Here is a 13,449-nt window from a genome sequence, read left to right as displayed (position 1 = left end):
TATGTATGTATATTTGATTGTGTGTGTATAAAATCCAGCAAAGGTTTATACTGCTTTATGTATGAATGCTTTAGATGCCTTTTAGCATCACACAAGATGATTTGATAGAAGAGCTGAGCTGAAGACCAAACCTTTGCTTAGTCATGTCTTAGCTCTATTTCAAAAATGGCAAACATGGCAATGACCAAGGTGGTTGAGTTCCACATCATACCTCTTACTTACCCTAGACAAACATACAAAGGTGAGCTATTTATGTGCACACAACTGCTCCACTAAGGTCTGCTTGCTTTGTCAACAAACTAGGGATGTACCATCAAAGCCTCTAAAACTAGAGAATAACTCCAATTGTTAAGATCATTCTATTGCATTCCTTGTTGGTGAGGAAAACAGCAAAATTGAGTGAGTTATAGTAGGAAATGAGATAAGCTTATTTTCCTTCAGGGCAATTAGCAAAACAAATGTCATGGTAATTACCTCCAAATATTCCTGCATAATGAAAAAAAATCCCATAACTGTTGACTGAGACACAACATATCTGGACTCTTGGTACAACGTAGATTTTTCAGTTAGCTCTTAGAGCGGCAAAGCAGTCAATCTTTTGATACATGGTCCATAATATTTCAGGTCCTGTGCTAGACTGAAAATCAAACTTTTGAAAACCTCTCACCTTGAAAAACTGTAGGAGTCTCAATGAAAGTAATTGGGCAGGATCTACATTATCTGAAGAGCTGCTTGCACTCTTCTTGTTAAAGCACCTGTGTCTATTTGAGCACATTGAAGCCTTTGGTTGCAATGTTTTGATAAGTGATGGTGAAAACTGATGAAGATTAATTGCTCTGCTTTGGACACCTTACTAACAAAATGGCACTGCATTATGAATAGCACTGCTACATGTCCATGTGCAGACCCCTGCTCACTTGACAAATGTGCTTTAATAACTTTAACAAGAATGTATAATTCCTCACAGCTGAGCTGAGATCAGCAGCTAACATAGCTCTGGTGACAATTGGTCTCTGTTCCCTGTGTTGGGAGAATCCAGCCTGCTAGGATGAGAATTTGGGTTACCTGTGAGAATTGTCAGTCATGGGCTATTTTGCTGTGCATTGCAGGATCTACCACCAAAACTGTAAAGAGTATTAAAAGGCTTTTCATTTGGCCAAGTTCTTCTGCTTTTTCTTTTCAGATTCTTAAGTTCTTAAGAAGGTCTTACAAAACATTTTTTGCCTATTCCCTTCTCTGGGTAGGATGCATATGGCTAAATGGTAGTATAAAATACTGTTTCCATCAGCTGATTCTCTAGAACTTTTTAGCCCAAGAGAGACATTCCACAGCAAGAAGAATAAAATCAGGTCAAAAAGCATCCATGGCGATGAGCAGATACCAGTATTCAGTTGTCTCAGAAGAATATATAATATCCCTATCGTTACTCTAGGAAGGTAAGAAAGATATAGCCGTTCACATCGCTCATACCCGCTCCTGTTTATGAAAAGCTAGCTTGTCTATCCATCCCTTTCAGTAAACTGGCAATGCTTTTAAGCATCTGCAGTTCATTTTTTTTGTATGTCAAAAGGGCCTCAGACAATCCCTTCAGGATAGTTTCTTACTAGTATTTTCCTTATACTCTGCTATCATTCTAAGATTCCTTGATAGCTTGAATCACAGAATGATTGAGGTTGGAAGGCACCTCTAGAGGTCATCTTGTCTAATGCCCCTGTCAAGCAGGGCCACCTACAACCAGTCGCTTAGGACTGTGACTATGTGTTTTTTTTAATACCGCCAGGGATGGAGACTCCACAACCTCTCTGGACGACCTGTGCCAGTGCTTCGTCACCCTCAAAGTAAGAGTGCTTCCTGATGTTCAGATCAATCCTCCTGTGTTTCGGTTTCCTCCCATTGCCTCTGGTCCTGTCACTGGACACCACTGAAAAGAACCTGGCTGCATACATCCCTTCAGGCACTTATATACATTGATAAGATCCCCCTCAGCCACCTCATCTCCAGGTTGAACAGTCCCAGCTCTCTCAGCCTTTCCTCATAAGAGAGATGTTACATTCCCTTGATCAACCTTGTGGCCCTTCATTGAAATCTCTCCAGTGTGTCCATGCCCCTCTTTTACTGAGGAGCCCAGAACTGAACACAGCATTCCAAGTGTGCCCTCACCAGCACTGAATAAATTTGAAGGATCACCTCCTCAACCTTCTGGCAATACTTTTTCTAAAGCTGCCCAGGGTACTATTTTCTGCCTTTGCAGTAAGGGCAAGTTACTAACTCATGTTCAGGGCCTTTTCTACCAATCTGTTTTCCTGCTGGGTGGCCTTCAGCATGTATTTGTGCATGGGGTTGTACTTCCCAGCTGTAAGAAAAAGTTATGAAGTCTTGTTGCAGAACAGGGCGAGATGTTCCTCCCATGGTAAGTGATGTTACTTCTATAATGAATCCCTATGCATTCACTGTTTTTTTTTTTCCTTTTGTTTTCTGATTATCTGTTTCTCAGAAACAGAAAATGGATGAGATTGGAAGGGACTTCAGGAGATCATGTAGTCAAGCTCTACCCTGTTCAGAGCAGGATCTACTAGAGTAGTAGTGTGTTGGATCTCTCCAAGACTCCATAACTCTTGAGCAACTTGTTCCAGTGTTTGACCACCCACACAGTATAAAAGTGTTTTCCTGGGTTCACATGAAATTTCATATATTTCATTTTCTGCCCAGTGTCTCATCCTGGTTCAGGAGCCTGAGGAGAGCCTGGTTCCATCTTCTTTACTTCCCCCATCAGTTATTTATATACATGGATAAATGATATTCAATGATAAATTATATCCATACTCCCCGAGACTCGTCTGTTCCTGGACAGTCCCAGCTTTCTAAGCCTTTTCCAACTGGAGAGATGTTGTAGTCCCTTCGTCACCTTTGTGGACCTTCACTGGACTCAGTCTAGTACATTCCTGTCTCTTTTATACTGGGGAGCCCAACAGCAGACCCAGCACTCCAGATGTGTCTCACCAGCACTGAGCAGAGTGGAAGGATCACCCCCTTTGACCTTCTGGCAGCACACTGCCCAATGTAACCCAGGATGCCATTGGTCTTCTTTGCTGTAAGGATGCATTCCTGGTTCGTGTTCGACATGGTACTCGCCAAGAACTGCAGGTCCTTCTCTACCGAACTACTTTTTAGCTGATTGGTCCTGAATCTGTACTGGATCATGGGGCTATTCCTCCCCATAGGCAGGACTGGGCACTTTGTCGAATTTCATGAGATTGTTCTGTGGCTGTGGAATCACTGGCCTTAGTCCTGATCCAGTGACCTTATCAGTATTAAGACACACATTATTTCCCTTCTCTATCTAATCACAGTTAGTTTTGTCTGTCCCCTCTCAAAAGTTCTTTTTCAAAAACCCTTTCCATGTGATATTTTCTAGAAGAGGTCTGAGTCCATAATTTTTTCTGGATTTTTTAAAAAAGCATGTACTCCAGACTTCTAAAGGAAGGTGCACTGGTTGAGAGTTTATGTCATCCTTGCCTCATGTATTGATATTATGAATCATGTGAGGGATGTATATAGCTATTAACTCATGGCTAATCAGGCTTTCTTTCAAAATTAAAAATAAAAAGCTAAGATGGAGTCTCACATTGGTTATTCAACTTTTTAATAAAAATTGGACTTACACAAACCACAGCAATAATTCAGTACTCTAAAACTGCATGGCATACAAGTGAAGGATTAATGGTTACTTCATGATCATCTCTGTTCCAGAAGAGTTCAAATACTTTCATAGGAGGGGATAATGTTGTGAAGTTTCATGTTCTGAATCAGGTCACAGCAGCTGCAAGCCAAACTACATTTACTGGGAACACCCTTCCAGACAGGAAGGATCTTGGCTAATGAATGCATCTGGGAGATATGGGTCTAATAAACTTGGCACATAGTTGTTCTATCTTGAAAAAAAAAGTCAGAGTAGGGATCTGGAAAACTGTAGTTAGTAAAAGTATTCCAGCCTGTCAGTGCTATGCATTTAACAAGGTTTTACGATTGTTACCATATTTGCTCTACATCATGGAACTGAATCATATGACAAATTCTTCAAGTAACAGTGTGTTATTTGATAAAGAAACAACAATTCAGGATTTAGTCACTGAAACAGATCTAGGCCTTGATATCTAGATACAACTGATTCTGCAAAACTTTATTGCTATAAGAAATGTTTTAGGATGCAACTTAGAAGTCAGCCTGTCAGAAATTAATATTAATGTTAAAGCACCAGTGTGTTATACAGAGTGAGTATGATATACCTGCTTAGAGGGCCAATTAGATACACCACAGAAAAGACAACTTGGACTCATAAATTTTCTTACCGCTGCGTTCTATGTTAATACTTCTCTCAGAACATTGTACTTCATACACTTTAACAAGGAAAAAAAAATGAGACACGGTAATAGTTCTCTGTTGAGCTTCAAAATTTGATTCTGGCCCCACAGTTATGTGGTTGTGTTATAGATAATTAGATTGCTAGAGACCAGTTGGCCTTCTTTTTCCTGCTGAGTTTCCAAAGGTGTATTTAATTAGAGCTGTGGCTAGTAGAGACGACAACTAAGAAGAAATTTCTGGAATCTCAGTTTGGTCTGATTTTCAAACCAATTAACCAAATCAAGCCATAAAATGTTTTTTTGAAAGATCGAACCCCAATACAAATACATGCTAGAAACACTCTTACTACTTGGTGAAATGCTCAGTGGCAAGAAAAAGCAGGTTTTTTTTAAGCATCTAAGAGGCAAAAAGCTAGGGAAATATGCTAAAAAGTTTTTGGTAGACTACTAAAAAAGGAATTCCTCTTTTTATGGTCCTATTCAAAAATCTGCCTGTAGGTAATTTGCAAACAATCTGTGAAGAAGCAGCCAGAAATATGCAGATTAAACAGTCCATGATTTGGGCTCCAGAACTACTCCACACCTGGAATAGTCTGAATGAGGAACTAAGATACCAGACAAAGCTGAACCTGAGGAAGGCAGCTGGTGGGCAGAAGAAAACAGCTTTGGAAAGTTTACAGTCATGGTGCAGGCAATAATGGAAGACATACAGCCACCTTTTGTAAACTGAATTTCATAGTTTATGAGTATCTTTGGATATCTTGTTGATACTAAACTCAGTGCAACACATATCATTTTATGTCCTTTCCAGTTGAAGAGCATGTTCTGCTGCACATTGGAGACTGATTTGTGCACAGTTAATAATGTTCCTCAGGCATGGCAGCACTTTCTTCTTTAAGGGTAAATCTCTTTCCATACAGTTTGATCTTCCACCAAGGCCAGGCTTCCTAGGAACAACACCACAATGTAGCTGAACTCTGCAGGAAACAGAGCCTCTTCAATAGCTGATCTGGAATTGCAGAAAGAAATTGCCAATGCCTCTGAAAACCCCTCTGTGCTCTGAAGCAAAAGGCCTGCCAGCGTTCACTGACGCATAACATAGCCCAGTGTGTGCAGGACTGCAATACCCATTCTGTGCAAACAAACCCTGTGCTTGCATGTGTAATTCTTTCTCCTGGAATAGAAAGAGAAGTGAATTGTTACTTTGCATTGCATAATGCTCTTCTGGAGCATAAAGATGCCAGAGTGCATGGATAATTTAGCAGATTATTCTTTAAGAGTCTTAGTAAGGACACTTTGTTTTAGCATTGAACATCATCATCCAAGACTAAAATCAGGTAGGAATTATGTAAAGAAATAGGTAGTACTCTGAAATGTCTACTTTTTTCCCTTGCACATATAACAATTAAATGATCTACTCACAGCATGGAGGGAAGAAGTGAATTATCCAAAACTCTTTAGCAAGCCACCTTATTTCCTAGCAAGAGAAAGGAGACATCGGACATTGAGTCTGCATAGTAGATGATTATAGAGTTATTTCTGAAAACTGGGATCAGAATATATATTACATATTTTACTTAGTTTTTTACCCAGTTTTATTGGGTTCAACAATATCATACGATCGTATTTCTTTTCCATAAACCTGAATACTTAAAATGCAGGTCATTTAGGAGCATAAGAAACGTGTCAGGATTGTATCTGTGTAAGTGATAGAACACAAAAATAACAATAATCCACTGTTAAAACAATTACCATTTCCTTTTTTATTCTTTTCTTTTTTAAAATCTACAGAAAATATGTATCAGTGAATACCAAGGTGTGAAGTTCATACAGCATTTTTACTGAGGTGGGCTTAAGTTGAAGAAGGAACACCCCACCTGGAGTACTGTGTCCAGCTTTGGAGTCCTCAACATAAGAAGGACATGGACCTGTTGGAAGGTTGGAACATGTTGGACATGGAACTGGTTGGAGAGCCACAAAGATGATCAGAGGGATGGAACACCTCTCCTATGAAGACAGACTGAGAGACCTTGGGTTCTTCAGCCTGGAGAAGAAAGGGCGCCGGGGAGACCTTATAGCAGCCTTTCAATATCTGAGGGGAGCCTACAGAAGAGCTGGAGAAGGACTCTTTGTCAGGAAGTGTAGTGATAGGACAAGGGGTAATGGTTTTAAATTGGAAGAGGGGAGATTTAGATTAGATACTAGAAAGAAATTCTTTACTGTGAGGGTGGTGAGGCACTGAAACAAGGAAGAAGTGAATGCCTCGTCGCTGGAGGTGTTTAAGGCCAGGCTGGATGGGGCTTTGAGCAACCTGGTCTGGTGGAGGTGTCCCTGCCCATGGCGGGGGGGTTGGAACTCAATGATTTTTAAAGTCCCTTTCAACTCTAACCATTCTATGATTCTATGATCAGGACCTTGAATAAACTCGGCACTTAGATATTCTAACTGTTTTCTGAGCAACAGGCATTGTTTTGCAGAGGACCAATCAAACTTTCCACAATACTGAAGTCCATGCACACTCCTATTTTAAGCACTTAAAGAATATTTTGGCTTAGGCCTTTTTTTTTGTACTCAATAAACAGAACTAAATAGGACTTGCAGTCTCTGCAAGTGGCTGATCACCACATATACTGAACAATAATTCTGTTGACTGATGATTTGACCACATGTATTCTCCAAAAAACAGTCAATGGGAAACAAAAATAAACCCAGCATCTGGAACCTACTTGCCACTTAGTACCACAATAGTATTAGAAATTACAAAAAAGCCAGGATCCCTGCAGCTCACTAATAGTGCAGCAGACCTCTGCCTTTCTAAGGAAACTTCATGGAGGGAGAATAAAACCCTAGAACTCAAAAATCAAATTGCTTACTAGTGATCTCTGTGCAGCTTGGAATTCAGCTAGTTCACAACAGCCACTCAGCGAACAATACAAAGAAACAAGTTAATTTTGGAGCACCCTTTCCAACTTCGTTTTTCCAAAGAAGAAGGAAGTTACTGTTGACTGACTGGAACTGGTGAGCCAAGAGGACAGCCATAGATTTGTCCTCAGATGGGCAATACCAAAAGGACAGCTGTTTCTAAAGCAAGCAGGGAGAGGGAAAAGAAGGGGATGCTCAGCTGAACTGACTTCAAGCTGAGGAAAAGCATCTTCACCCTGTATCTTTACAAAGAGCATCAGCTTCATGGCAATCTTGATAAAGTGCAGTTCAGGCAACTGACAGCATCATTCTTTTCTCCAGGGAAAAGGTCTCATTACATGAATTTTTCAGATATACACACTGTAAGGAGAGGAAGTGGTGCATAAATGCAGTTCAAATCAACAAGTGAGGGCAGACCTTTAGCGCTTGTCCTTACTAACCTACCCTGTGCAGTGCACACCCCCAGGCACGTGGTAGTAAAGAAATGGCCACCCAGATTCTTCTATTCACAATGCTGTTGCACCTGATCCTATACACATACATACCATACAAAGCTATGGAGGGAAATAGCTCATATTTATAACACACTTCATTTCCGAGCCTACATCTTCTGCATTTTGACTTTCTACAGTTGATCGTGCTTTCCAATAGTTAATCCTGCCACAAAACCAGAAGCTGTTGTCCTTCATGGTATGCTTGTCTAAAATACCATGAATATTTTCTACTAAAGCGGATACAAATTCTCAACTGCTCCAAGATAGCTCTAGTTTATACGACAAGCATCACATTACCACATACTTTCACATCCATCACAAGCAGCTGTCAGTACAGCCTGAACTGTATTGTTCATCTACTGTTAGAAAACTCTGATTGGAATATGGGAAGAAATGGATTTTACAAACATGAGAGTGAATATGGGTGAGACTGAAAATGAATAATGATGAGTTTATATCAGTAGGTGCTTTTCCTTTTTTTTTTAAAAAAAAAAGAAACCTAGAAAAACTCCCTGTTAAAATCATGCTGATAATAAGAACTGTTCTGGTTTACACAAGCTATCAAAAGCTGAAAAAAATAATGAAACCTAAGGAGAAAATGGTCAAATATACATGAAACATTTAAGACATTGGAGCAAGCTCCATTCTAATTTTTTCCTCTCCTTGAAGAGATAGGACACTTCTATATTGGCTGTACAGTTGACTCATGTTGTTTCTATATTCTTCTTCGGTCAATGCAATAATTTTTTGTACATAAAATTTGTTGAAATTTGCTGAAATTTCTTGCTTAACATTAAAATATGAAGCTTGTTTTTCTGTCAAAGTTCAGAATAAAAAAGGAAATCTGATTATTAAAGTTTCTAAAATCTTATTTTCTAAAAGCACAGACTTTGAGTTCTCCTGGTAAATAAGTAATTAAACATCTTCAATTTAAGGATTCTCAACCATGCCTAGCCATGAGTCATCTGCCTGCATGCCAGCACACCCAACTTTTTGCATGGTAGTCCCCTCAGAGAAACAAGAAAATCATATGGTTGAGTACAATTAGGCACAATTTTCAAAATATCACTGAAGCATTACAGTTCAATTAAAAAACTTTAAAAAAATTTAATGGTCTGTTGCTTGACGCAGAATCATTAGCACAGAGAAACCAAATCCAGTCTAGCTAGTAGAAACCATAGGAAGAAGCAGTTTGGGCCCAGTACCTAGCTGTCAATTCTGTCATCTACATTATGAATTAGTTGACTACAAACCATATGGAAATATGGTAATGTGACTGAAATCCCAAAGTTACACCAAATGCATGTCCAACCAGTAACAGGTATTATATGTATAAAGATGGTATCAATCGCAGATGTGAGCAGCTGAGACTGTACGAAGCAGCAGACAACTGGCAGGCAGACTGAGATCAAACGCAGCATCTTTCAGCCCCCAGCTGCACAAGTCTGTGAAGAGTAGGGTAGCATTTACATAACAGTACACCATGGAGTATTGAATGTGAAGGCAGAGGAGAAGGGAGACAATTACCATGATGAACGTCACAACTGACACCGGAAAGATTTATTAATGGCACAGAGATTTGTATTCCATTCCCCCATCAAGACCCCAGGGAAGGCCTGAAGGCACTGCAAAGGCAGGGCTTCCTATTTACCCTGAGGTCTAACACCCAGGGAACATTTCAGAGATCCTGGCTGAATCCAAGCAAATGAAAACCTATCCAGCTATTTAAACCAGAGTGAGAACTCATCCTATTTCTTTTCCTCTTGATGTGATCCAGACCTTGTCCAAGATCATTTTACGGACCAGAACTGGTCTTTGCTCTCTTGCTCGTCCAGGCAAGGGTGCAGGGTGGAGCTGACAAGCCTGGGGAAGCACTGTCTCTGTAGAAACATGGGACTGGATCTTTCTGCCTATGAAGGGCAAGGTGACCACAGGGCAATGTGACTATCCTCTATCTTGGGATGGAGTCTGTTTTGGCTGGCACAGGCCAGGACCTCTCCAACCAGAAAGAAGTGTCCAAGAGGGTGGCTGCAGCCCTGTGTAAACTGTGGAGCCCTGCAGCCCAAGCTGGATCTGTATGGGGTGCCAGCCTTGGTGTTGCCCACTCCATTTTCCCTTTGTTCAGGAATTCGCTCCATGAAGGATAGAGCGTGTGTATCAGTTTTATTTTGTTCAAATACTGTAATCCTGGAAAGTTCATGGGAGATTGCGTGTCTTTGAGAAACTATGTAGCCCTGGCTTTGCTGTTCTCTACGAGCCCAAAGACATGGCATGGGCATCAGCTGCTGAGCTAACAAGAAGAGGCCGGAGCATTAGCTAGCATTCAACATCATAGGAAGTGTTTTGCCTTTGTGAATATGAAGAAAAAGTTGATAAATAAGACTGGAGTGGGACCTATCTGGGTCTGAAGACTGTCCAAAATGAGAAATCCCAGAACTGCTGATGGCTCTGCTCACATATATTTTGAAATTTAGTCTGATCCAGTATGTCCAGCGACAGGGACAGTGGCATGAGGCTGATGAAACAGCATAGGGTCTCCCTTCACTAAAATAAATAAATTGTTCCTTCAAATCAACTTGGAAACTGAAGTTTTACAACTAATAATTGATAATTTCCATTGTTATAAACTGAACAACAGATTCTTATTTTGGCCAGGCTGATAGGCACATTTCAACTTGGCAATCAAGAACTGTTTTAGTTCAACTGGAAAAGAAAGAAACTGTCAAGTAATTTTTTTTTTTTTTTTTTTTTTTTAATGGAAAACATTCTTCTGTATATAATACTGATTTCAACTCCGGAAAACTTAGCTAAAATTTTATCTTAGAAATTGTTTTGGTGAAGAAATCTTCGATTTCATCAAATTGTGGGATCTTACTGTAAGATGCACATAGAATCTTTAAACGTTATAATATAGCTCTGGCTCTTACCAGTTTAATAACAGTAATATAAAACATGTTTTAAGTTTCTGTGCACAATCACCTCATGGAGCTGAGAGCTGATAGAGTTGTAAAATTTGTAGCAAGCTGTCTGAGAGCACAACTACAAGCACAACACCTCTGCTTCATAGAGTCTGCCTTCAGTGATGCAGCTGGATCACAGCATGGTCAAGGATGCTTCAGCTGATTATTCCAGATACGAGCTGAGGATTGTGATCAAGTAAATTGTTACTGTCTTTTTTTTCTCCCTTCACAGGAGATTTTCTCAAAAGGAAGTAATATCTCTTCTCTCCCTGAGTCGCAGTGCCCTCACATTTCTTAAACAACTTCAGTAGAGGTCTACATGCTTATTAGACTGTTGTGCATCAATTTCCATATAAGGTCTCACCATAAAGCCCAACTTCACATAGAAGTAACAAAATCTCAGTAAAGGAAAAAAGTAATACATATGTTCATACAGATTGCACATATATGTCAATACATTTGAAGTTAGTTATATACATAACATGTACTTAAAATATATTATGAATGATAATGACAGTGATCTAATATTATATAATGCCCTTCAGAGAAGTTTAAGTGACTTTTTATTCATATCTAGCTGCTGTTTTAGAGAAAAGAAAAAGAGCTACTGAGCTAAGCAGTATCTGTTGAGGGACTGGGTATCCAGTACTTTTACACTTCAGAAAGACTGGAATCTCTCAGCCTGATACATCTGTATTCATACACGCACACATGCATATATACATATATATATGTATATACACGAGACATAAGATCTGATTATCCTTAATAATTGAGAGTATTCTCTAAATGGCAATTTCGTTTAAACATCTAAAACAAGGAATAAAGCAGTTTTCAAAAAAGTTTATATACTTACCTATGATGAGACACACGGCTTCCATTCAAAGGCAAGAGCTCCCTCTAGATAACAGCCTGGGGAATTTTTCTAGCTTTCATTTTGAAGTGAACTTTGAAGAAAACAGAATTAAGTCAATGGATATGGGAAGAACCAAAGCACAGTTGGCACTCTTCTGAGAAACCCTGTAATCTGCCTCTGAGACTTATGTTTTGAAAGAATGAATGATTTGGGGGAATAAAAACAAATAAATCAGCACCTTCAGGATTTTGAAGTGATTTCTGTTGTATCACATTGAGTTATATAGGTCATCTCCCAAAACTCATAGTAGTATATCAGGATCTCCTGACTTCTTTTCACTTAGATTTCAATGCAAAATCAGATATGATCAGATTCCTCCCTCAGAATTTCTCTGTTATTAACACTGAAATGGTCAGGTTGGAAAGCTGTAATCAGCTTTGGGGTGACAGGTGCTGTATTGCAAGAAACTTAGGGACCAACAGGAATTAGAAGATTTACAAGAATCTGGCACAGAATATGGCCTGCGAGAGAAAATAGAAAAAATTGGCACTATTTTGTCTAAAGACACAGAGACTGAGAAGAAACTGGACAACAGTTTTCAAAGAGTAATGTGAAGAAGAAGATGACAATCTGTTTTCCATGTCATAGGATACTGGGTCAAAACTAACAGGTTTAAGTTACCTAGGGCAATAGTTTTGAGGCAACCTTTATTTGTTTAATTTGAGTTTAAAGACTTCCAACCATGTCGGGAATTGCTTAGATAAAGCTGCTTCTGCCTCAGTGAAAGGGAATGGTTTTCACAACATCATTTGGTGTCCCATCCTTCAGGACCTTACTGTAATGTAAGTACACACCCCCACCTCTTGTCCGTATTTCTGTTCACACCTCCACTTGGTTTACTGCTTTGCAACAACATGACATCCATTTTGAGGGTAAGCTAATGATTCACTACAACTTCTATATTCTCTCTTTAGAAATCCTACTTGGATGCAAAAGCATCAAGCAACTTGCTGATTATTCCTTTCTCTGCGTAGAATGTTGTATTCATTTCCAATGAATAATGGCTGTATCTTCTCCAGGATGTTGCCTGAAATTTTTAAGGGTCATGTTGAACTTTGTTTATGTCCTCCAGTGTGCTAGGAACCTCTCCCAGTTTGGCCTCACATGCAATTTTAGTAAGAAGATTCTCCATCTGTTAGACTTGTTCTCTTCCTGTTTTTCAGTACCTTCTCTATTCTCCAGGAAAACAGGATTGGAGATGTCAGCTAGTGTGCATGTAAAGTCTCAAGGAGAAGACCATAAGGCTCAATGAACTTTAAATCAGCAGATTCATCTAAGTGTTTTCTTGTTCTCTTACTTGCTCCTTCCCTATATGATACTGAAAGCTTGTTCTTTACCAGTGGCACGTATAAGACTTCTGATTGCATTTTTTGCTTTTTGGTGAAGATATGAAATAAAGTGTCAAACAACTTAAGCTGCTTAGACTTTCATTTGCTATCAATATAAAGCTACTCTTTTTCGGGAGTGGGGAGAGTATTTTTTATGACTACTATATGGCTATAAATATTATTTTTTACATGTGATGTTGTTTATTAGTTGCATTTCGGTTCACACAAATGTGAAAATTCCAGTGAACAGTTCAGTGCTGACATATTTTCCCAGTAAGCAGTAGTTTCCAGTAACCAATAAGACTGAGAAGAAATATTAATATCAAATTACAAGATGGTTTGAGGGAATTCTAGACAAACAAGAATTAAAGCATCCATCATCAATATTCTCACACAGTGATTTACATGTCTACATAAATGCATAGTGAATCTGAGCAAACAAAAGAAGTTTGTTTCTCCAGCAAAATG

Source organism: Calidris pugnax, unplaced genomic scaffold, assembly GCF_001431845.1.
Source record: "Calidris pugnax isolate Ruff unplaced genomic scaffold, ASM143184v1 scaffold25, whole genome shotgun sequence".
NCBI lineage: Eukaryota > Metazoa > Chordata > Aves > Charadriiformes > Scolopacidae > Calidris > Calidris pugnax.
This window is presented reverse-complemented; position numbering follows the sequence as displayed.